The sequence below is a fragment of the Mirounga angustirostris genome, unplaced genomic scaffold (genome assembly GCF_029215605.1).
Source record: "Mirounga angustirostris isolate CCGP_5_RB_7025 unplaced genomic scaffold, mMirAng1.0.hap1 SCAF_7, whole genome shotgun sequence".
NCBI lineage: Eukaryota > Metazoa > Chordata > Mammalia > Carnivora > Phocidae > Mirounga > Mirounga angustirostris.
In genome coordinates this window covers 47,182,141-47,191,169 of record NW_026991715.1, presented here as the reverse complement: position 1 = coordinate 47,191,169, position 9,029 = coordinate 47,182,141, and the positions used below count along the sequence as shown (strand labels likewise).

Below are 9,029 nucleotides of genomic sequence, written 5' to 3'. Positions count from 1 at the left end.
TTCCAGATCACTTGAATGAGAAATAGCAGTTTTCTCCTAATGTAGACCAGGCCCCTAGAGTTATTTCCTAAAGCTGCAATGACAATTGTAAGTAAGGAGAAAATAGACGGATAGAGGTTTGATGAGAAATTTTACACTTCTCGTGAGTCTTTTTGTGAGGGGCTCAGTGTGTTTGCTCAATTCCAATTACCTGCCTCTTTCTTCTCTGGCTGGATTAGTAACTATTCAATTCAACCAAAGCATAGAACAGTATCACTAAAATGATTGTTCCTCTCCCAACAGGATACTTAGGTTTTGACTGAGTAATCAAACTCTGTAAGAAATTTCGCCAAGATATTTATTATACCAAGTAACGGGAATAGGAGGTATCCTTTGTTATATAATATATTGTAACTAGCTAGAAGAAATAGATGAAAAAAAATCCTCCTTAAACAGGAAAGTCACACATATGTGGTAGTAAATTTATGTCCCCCGTCTCACAACACTGTTACCAGACAACCAAGAGAATTAGAAGCATAGGGGCGCCTGGGTGGCTCAGTTGGTTAAGCGACTGCCTTCGGCTCAGGTCATGATCCTGGAGTCCCGGGATCGAGTCCCGCATCAAGTCCCGCATCGGGCTCCCTGCTCGGCAGGGAGTCTGCTTCTCCCTCAGACCCTCCCCCCTCTCATGTGCTCTCTTTCTCATTCTCTCTCTCTTTCAAATAAATGAATAAAATCTTTTAAAAAAAAAAAGAAGCGTATAAAGTAATAAGTATATTTGAATAAGTAAAAGAAGTAAGCATTTTTCAAGTAATAACTTTTCTGGCAAATTATTGCTGGTAGTTGTCGAACTCTGCAGAAGGCGTTCTGTTCTTGTTATAAGGCTTGAAGTTGCCATATAAAAGTGGACCTAGACAGCCACATCGAGGTGAATTCCATAGGACCTGCGATCATAATTAATTCTTTCTTCCTCCCCATCAAACCTCTAAGCACACCTACTCACAGATGTTATTCTATCTCATAGGGGGTTCCATTCCATTTCCATTCCATCCCTGGTGGAACTGCTAATGGCTCAAACAAGGAGAAATAAGAGAGAAGAACCAGAAGAAAAACAAAGGTCCAGAATCATCTGCAAGCTGAATAACACGTACTTGGAGAAGGATGGGCCTAACAGTAGCCAAATGAGAGAAGAGGTGAGATGTGTCAATTTTCTTTCAGCCCCTCATTCCAGGTCCTGGGTTTATCCTACCTCACAGGCCGTCTCAGTTAAGCGGGGAAAAAAAGCACATTCATTTGGTGGAGACTTCTTATTTGATGTCTTCAACATTACATGGAGCATTGATTTTTTTTTTATACTGTCTTTTGCTCCCCTGCTTGAGGTTTTCCTTGGGTGGAAGGCATCTTGAAAGCCTTCTGCCTTTCATTCTCCCAGAATCTATGCTCTGATCTTGAGACATTAGTCACAGTTCCAAGGAGGGGACAGGTCAAATAACTTTACAATCAAAACCCAAACCTAAACAGATGGCTCCTTTATTCCAAGAAGGCACAAGCACTTGTCACTCTCTTGTGATAATGGGATTTGGCCTCAACATTAAGGCATCCCAGAAGCAGAGAGCTGCAGTTCGGGCCCAGTGGGCTCTCTGCTCAGTTTCAATTCCCAGCCAACCGACTCGAGATCTTCCAGCCAAGTGTGGACTCAGGATGCGCTAAAAAGATGAATGCCTGAGGAAATCCTAGGCAGGCTGGCTACATTCTCCAAGTGTGGTCTTTGAACTGTTAAGTGCATCAATTCACCTGAGGACTTGTTAAAAATGCAGATTCCTGACCCCCTCCCTGATGCTGTGAATCAGCCCAGGAATCTGCTTTTTCAAGAGGCTTATCAGGTCATTTTAACGCTCCTTGACATCGGAGGACCACTTCTAGACCCTCGGTACACAAACGTGGTCTTGAGACCAGCGGCATTAGCGGCATCCAGGAGTTTGTTAGAGATGCAGAATCTTAGGTCCCACCTCCGACATCCGAAATCACAACCTGCATTTTAACAAGATGTCCAGATAATTCCTTAGAGTTCAAGAAACATTTTGCTAGAGTAGTTTTGTCTTATAACCTTGTTCCCACCAGCTCGGAAGAGAGTGCAGCAGCACAAAAAGGGGCTTCCTCTCAATCCTAAACTACATATTAGGATCAGTAAGGAAGTCTTTAACAACACTGACATTTCAGTCCTGCCGTAGCCAATTTAACCCAGCCTTCTGGAAGGGGGGCCTGGGCATCTGTATTTTTAAGAGCTCCCTACCTAATTCCAATGTGCAGCCAGAATTGAGAACCACTATTCCACCAAAGCAAAATTCAGAATCAAAGCTTACCCTAAAGACAGTGTGAAGCTGGGTCTCACTCCCCTAAAAAGCGATCAGCCATTTGCCTAGTAACAAGGGATTCCTAAAATAGTTGCCTTTTACTAAGAAGAGGCAGCTTCAGCCTTTTGAATGGCTACTCATTGTCCATGCCTCATACAAATATGTTGGGTCTCCACCGCCCGGGAGCTCAAAAGCAGCATTCCCATCCCCTTTGTTACTCAAGGCCAGGCTCTGGCATCCTCGGGATGGGAAATGGCTTCTTCTGAGGCAGCATTTCTCTTAGCTTTCTCTGCCCCTGGGACTTGTGATTCTGGACAAGGCATATGTCTTCTCACCATGCCATTTCCCTCATTTGCAGAGGGAAAACACAGTGTTCATTGATTCCTTTGGTTAAGCTGACTGGTGCCCCTGGCTCCCGTCCAGTGACTATTTCTCTTTGCAGCAATCCTCAGCTGGGGGAGAGCCAGGAGGGAGATGGCTGCCCACTTAGAGCCCCGAGCCCCCCGTGCTCTCTATCCTGTGAGCTCTCCAAATGCCAGCTCATTCCGCTGATTCTCTTCTACCCAGGCAGGTCCATCAGAAAGCCTTGGAACAGGTTTGAGAACAGAAAGGCTACTGGATTCCTTCGAAATGTCTGAGCTCAGTTTAAGTCCAGAGTCCAGTAGACCCCAGGTGGAAGAATAAAACCCTTTTCTCCCAGGGGAAAGCCTCCTGATTGATCTGGATAAACACTCTTGAACTCTAACTATAGCACATGGACTCACCACCGTTATTTCTTTAATTATTGATAGCTGATGTTTCTTTTTAACAGTTACATACACCTTTCTCATCTTCTCTTCACCTCCTACTACTAATAACACTGATGGCTTGCTATGTGCATTACCATGTGACCCGCACATCCATCTGCAGAGGTAGATGCTTGCTATTTGTATACCCATTTTACAGATACAAAACTGAAGTTTCAATAAGTTAAACAACTTGCTCCGGTTTCCACATGGTGAACGTGGCAGAAACTGGATTTCATCCAGATCTATGTGATTCCACTAGGATATGTCTACCAAATGGGCTCTTCCTTTGGACGTTTCCCAATCCCTCACCTCCAGCCTCTGTGCTTCCCAGAGCAAGATCTCTGCCACCAGATCTTCCCTTCTGGCTCAACTTGTTTCGGAATTAGCTGGAGTATGTGCCAGAGTCAAAAGGATTTGGAACTAACAACAAGTGAAGAGGGAGTGAAGAGGAGTAAACGCAGATTCCTACTTTATACTATATACCCAAATAAATTCCATATGAATGAAACATTTAAATGAAACAATGAAAGTACTAGAAATATTTGTAGGTGGGAGACTTAGAAAATCCTGAGGTAAGGAAGGACTTTAGAGAGTGACACCAAAGGCAGAAGCCGTAAATTAAAATATTAAGAACAACTGCACAAAAATTTTAAATGTAATTTTAAATGTGAAAAGCAATTGACAAATTGGAAAAGTAGAAAACATGTAAGACTTAATAGAGAGAATATAGATATTTTTTAAAAAACTCCTACAAACCAGCAAGAAAAAGACGAACACTCCAATTAAAAAAATGGGCAAACATAAAAGAATAAAAAGAAGACCACAAATACTCACGATTGATGATGATGAATTGTGGCAACAGATTTTACATTCTCTGCAGGTGGGAGTATGAATTGACATAACCTTTCTAAAGGTCAATTTGACAAAATGTAGTAAAACTTTTCTAAAACACAGAACAGTTAACCCAGCTGTTTTGAGGAATTGATCTTAAGGAAATAATTAAGGACATGCACAGTGACCCAGCAGGAGAATGACCCCGGTATGGTGTGGACAGAAATAAGACACGTGGCAACACTCTAAAAGCCCAGGAAAGGAATGGTTGGAAATCTCACCCCACATCCCTGCAATGGAGGCACTGGGGGTCTTTAAGGACAGAGTCTATTTATTGAACCATATTCATTGTGAGGATGCTTCTGTGGAAAGATGTTCACAATATTTTGTTCAGAAAAAAAGGAAGTCACCTGTGTTGGCACTCAGGATATACAAGAAAGGTTTGTCTCTAGGTAATGAGAGTGTTTTGGGTTTCTATTTTCTTCCTTTTGAATGTTTGTGTTTTTTCGTTAGTTCAATTAACATGTACTGCTTTTGTGATGAGAATGAAAAATACAATAGGAGTTGTAAAAGGGGACTCAAGGAGCCCCAGTCCTAGTCCCTGGTGGCCAACACTGAAAGGGGTGGATTGAGTGAGAGAAGCGACCCACACTCCTGAGAGGGAACTGGGACCTGCCCAGGGAACGTCTTGCCCTCCCGGCACCTTGCCAGCCCGCTGGAGGCCTGTCCTTCCCTGCGGCCAAATCAGCAGCCACCCCCGCCTCTCCGCACCCTTCTTTACAGAGACCTGAGCCGCCGGCGTGGGTCCCAGCCCCGCAGAGGGTACCGAAGAAACAAGGCGGGGACGGATACAGCCTGCGCCTGAGGAAGCTCCACGGGGCAGCAAGGACCAGGCGCTCCTGCCGGGCTCGGCCCCTTTTTCGACCGCATGTGGGTATTTTCCTGAGATAGGTTTCTCTCCCTTGGACCTGCCTAAAAACATCCTTTGATTAAGATTCTCCTGCCCTTGGTTAAGATTCACTGGTGACCGAAGGGGGCCGCCTCTCTCTGCAAGTGCCGACAGCCCCACCAGTCTTTTGGCAGCTTCCTCTCCGTCTCCCTCCCCTGTCCCGGGCCAACCCTGGCCACGCCTCAAATTGCCCCTAGGAGGCAGAAATGCCAGCTAACCGCCACGGTGCCTGGTGCCCGCGCGGTGGCCGGGAGCCACCCCGGCACCGAGGCCGGCGGGCCTGCGCAGGGCCCCGCCGCTTGCTAGAAACCCACTTGCCGCCAGTCACTGGATCCGGAGAGGGCGACCTGGGTTCATGGAGCCAGAAACCGGGGAGGTGCACCCCGCCCCGGCAGCCCGCTCGCAGGCATCCCGCAGAGGCCCGCCCGCCCCTGGAGGCGCGGGGGGGCGCAGGCCCGCTTCAGGTTTCGGTCCCGAACCCCGGGAGCTCCCTTCCCGCCAGGACGTCGGTCACGGGTCTCTGGGCAAGGTCGCCCCGGGACGCGAGTTCCCGCCCCGCCTCGGGCCGCCGACTTCCAGGATCAGAAAAGCCACGCCCCGCTGAGGGCCTGGGGCCGCCCCCGCTCGGCCTCCTCGGTGGCCGGCGTCGGGAGGGAGAGGCGAGGAGCCTCGCGCGGCCAGCCCGGGCGCCTGCCCGGTTCTCCCGCTCTCCCTCCTGGGCCCGGCGCGCCGACACCAAGAGGGCTTCCTAGCACCCACCCCCAGTTGACCAACCTAAGGGTGTCGGATCCCGCCTCCCCCTCCTCCTGCACCCGTCCCCGCCCCAAGCCCGGCGTTGCGGGGCTGTGGTCGCTTAGTCCCGTGGCCTCTGCGCACCCCTGCAGGACCGGAGGTCTCTCAGGAGCACAGCGCCGCCCCCACCCCTGCAGGACGGGCCTGGACCCGGGCCAGGACAGAGGGGAAGGGGAAGGGGCTGCCGGGCCTGGACCGCGCGCTCCCGGCACGTGGCGCTGGTGGGCACGCGGAGAAAGTGACCCACGGACCGCGGACGAGGGAAGAGGAGGCGAAGGCCCCCTCAATCCAGCCTCCGCAGCGCTGCCGAGCTCACGGAAGGACAGGAGTAATTTACTAAAACAGCACATTTTAAGAAAGGAAATTTGAGACAGCAATAGCAGCATCTCAGGGAACGGCAGGGGAAAAAAAAGTTGCCAATCGGGCTTCCGCGCAGGGACTTAGATTTTGCAATAAGCGCTTAATTAAAAATAAAATATATTGATGCGGTAGGCAAGTCGCGTTCCTGGGAAGGTAAAAATACAGTGGACTCCCCCACACCCCAGATGCTCCACCTGCCTGCTGTAATTACAGGGCTTCAGAGAGAAGGGGAAAAAAACACGACAGAGAGAAATCTGCTTGCATATTTTTCTTCTATTGTGCTGGGCTCATTTGAATTATAATGTGTTGCAGGCCGGAGTCGGAAATTTTGTGCCTTGAATAATGAATCCCCCTGGAGCCCACGGTACCTGTACTTCTCTTTAGTGTCCACTGAGAATAATGTGTTCGACATTCAAGTGACAACACTGGAAAGGATTTCAAAGCCCCGGAGCCCCAGAACGCTGTACAGCCCCACGGCTCTTCTGCCTGCCCTCTCTTTGGCTTCCAAATGCAGCAAACTCCGTCGTGCCTTAAAATACACGGGTCCTGGCTGTGACCACAGAAATACAGTAGAGATAAACAGGCTCTTACTTGTGAGTCTGAGGTAGTCCTGCCCTGCACAAAGCTTCAACGCTGCTAAGGCTCCAGGATACTACCCAGATTTTTTTAAAACGGGGGAACAGAGAGGCGCACTGTCTTGTCCCAAAAGCCAGGACAGGCTTTTCTGGCGTGAATAGCGCCGCACTGGCTCAGGCCGGCTTTCCGTAAGAAAGATAATAAACATTCAGTAATTCAATAAAACAGACACAGTTTAAATCACAGGCAATCGCCAAACCTCTGGGACACTTTTCGGTTCTGAACAGCTATTTGACAGAGGTTTTAAGTTAAGGGGCAAATGTAGAACAACAACAACAACAACAAAATCTGAAAATCTCACTAAGATGAGAGAATGAAAGCTTTTCAAAATGATAGAGGTGGGCTTTCGTGCTTCAACTTTCAAACAAGTGTTGTTTTGTTTTGTTTTTGTTTTTTAGTTGATCGTTCTTTCTGGTTGGAAATAGATTCAGAAGCCCTTTTAAAAACAAGTCACTTTTGGCCAAATATATTAAGGTTTATCCACAATACCATGGGACCATTAAAAAAAAAGTTCTTTATTGACACGAAAGGATTCCCAAGGTACATTGCTGAGAAAAAAAGTAAATATACTACTATTTGTATGGGCTGAAAAAGATTTTAAAAAACAAACAAACATGTATATACCTATTTGTTTGTATAGCCATAAAATATCTCCAGATGGATATTGCCTTTTGGGAATGGCAGGAGGAGGGCAGGGGAAAGACTGTCCCCTGTTTATCTAAATCCTTTGCCATTTTGTTTTAAAAAACGTAATTGGACTGTTTGTTTAAAAAACAAATAAAATTTAATAAATATTAAAGTCATTCAAGCTGGATTACAGCCAAGTCAAGACTTGGTGATGGAGGGAAGGTCGGCACAGTTAATAGTTAAGACTGATTCTTAAAGGCAACTATCATCATTACTTTCTCATCTTTTCATTGAGTCTGTTAACAGCTTGCCCAAGGAAGCTGATACAGAGTTTTCTCTGCCTGCCCCTCTTCTCCAACATATGCACAAACAGGCAGGGAAATGACCTGAAAATGGGATGTAGGAAGGAAAAGAAAAAAGAAGCAAATTCCAGGTTTAAACAGCAAGTTGACAAAGGACTGCTGACTACACTCGTTTACTTTTTGAGCTGGGACATTTCTTTTGTATCCCAAGAACTATTTCAGGACTTTGTTAAGTCCCTACTTATTAATATTCTAAGAGCTTTGAGCTGAAAAGAAGAGAACCCCGAAGCCTGGGAAAGGCAAGAACTCTACCAGACCTCTGGGTCTGGCTGAACCATCTTGAAATAGCCTTTTAGAGTTTGCTGTACCACTTCCAGCAGCCGCTCGGAGCAGGGAAATGCAGAGAATCATCTACATGGTGTGAGATGTTCCACCCCCCCACCAGGAGCTCTCAATCCTGTTTCTCAGATGCTAGATCCTACAGTCCTGCTGATTCCCAAGGTGGCCAGAGAGTGAGCCCAAGAGCCCAGCTGGACCCCAACAGGGGACCATCCTCCCCAAAGACAGGGTGGAAACTTCCTCTGTGATAGACTCCTCCCACCCAATCAAAACATACAAACCCAAACAAACAAAGAGACAAAATTTCTTCTCTCCTTTTTACCTGCTCTCTGATTCCCACTAACAGAGCCCAAACCTTCCTTTCTCCACTTAGAGCAGAATTTCTCAACCCCGGCACTTCTGACCCTTTGCTCCAGATAATTCTTTGTTAATGGGGGGCTGTACTGAGCACTGTAGGATGTTTAGCAGCAATCCTGGCTCTGTCTACTAAGTGCCAGGAGCACCCCACCCTGAGATGTGACAACCGAAAATGTTCCCGGACTGCCAAATGTTTCCCGGGGAAGGGCCAAATCATTCCCAGGTGAGAACCATTCAATTAGAAGCTGAAAGCTGATATTTCTGGAAGATGTAACAGCTTCTTTCCGTGTTTAATAAAATGGCAAAATAGAAATAATATTTTAAAAAATCATTGCCAGACAAATAAAATGAGAGTAAGAAGTCAAAACCATGGAGAGGGAGAAGGAGGCACAAAACACAACATGGAAGCCATTTGGGGGAATACGTATCTGTCAGGAGGTAGAAATTTGGTGGAACACAGGTGACATTAAGATGTCGAGCTGGGTCCTTTCCATTTACCCCTACAAATTCACCTTCCACCCTTCTCCCTGCTTTGTGCCTCAGGAAGTATATCCTGATGGGTGGTCCTGACAGACTTCATCAACATGCCCTCTCTCTTCTCTGGCTTCTGGGTTTGGTCACTGGAAGGAAGAGGCCAGTGGGTATGTGGGAGGAGAGAGAGATTGATTACTCTGCATCTCCCCTGGCCAGATTCTGGTTTGTTGACTGCTTTTGT

At 47.1% G+C, this 9,029-nt stretch overlaps 1 long non-coding RNA gene across 1 annotated transcript; it reads right to left on the bottom strand.

The window, feature by feature from the left end:
* Positions 1 to 320: 320 nt before the first annotated feature.
* On the bottom strand, positions 321 to 4,789 carry LOC129046172 (uncharacterized). The gene is made up of 2 exons (XR_008506976.2): positions 3,956 to 4,789; positions 321 to 2,010 (listed from the first exon to the last, which is right to left on the bottom strand). It is a non-coding gene; the product is annotated as an uncharacterized LOC129046172 (long non-coding RNA).
* Between the last annotated feature and the right edge of the window lie 4,240 nt (positions 4,790 to 9,029).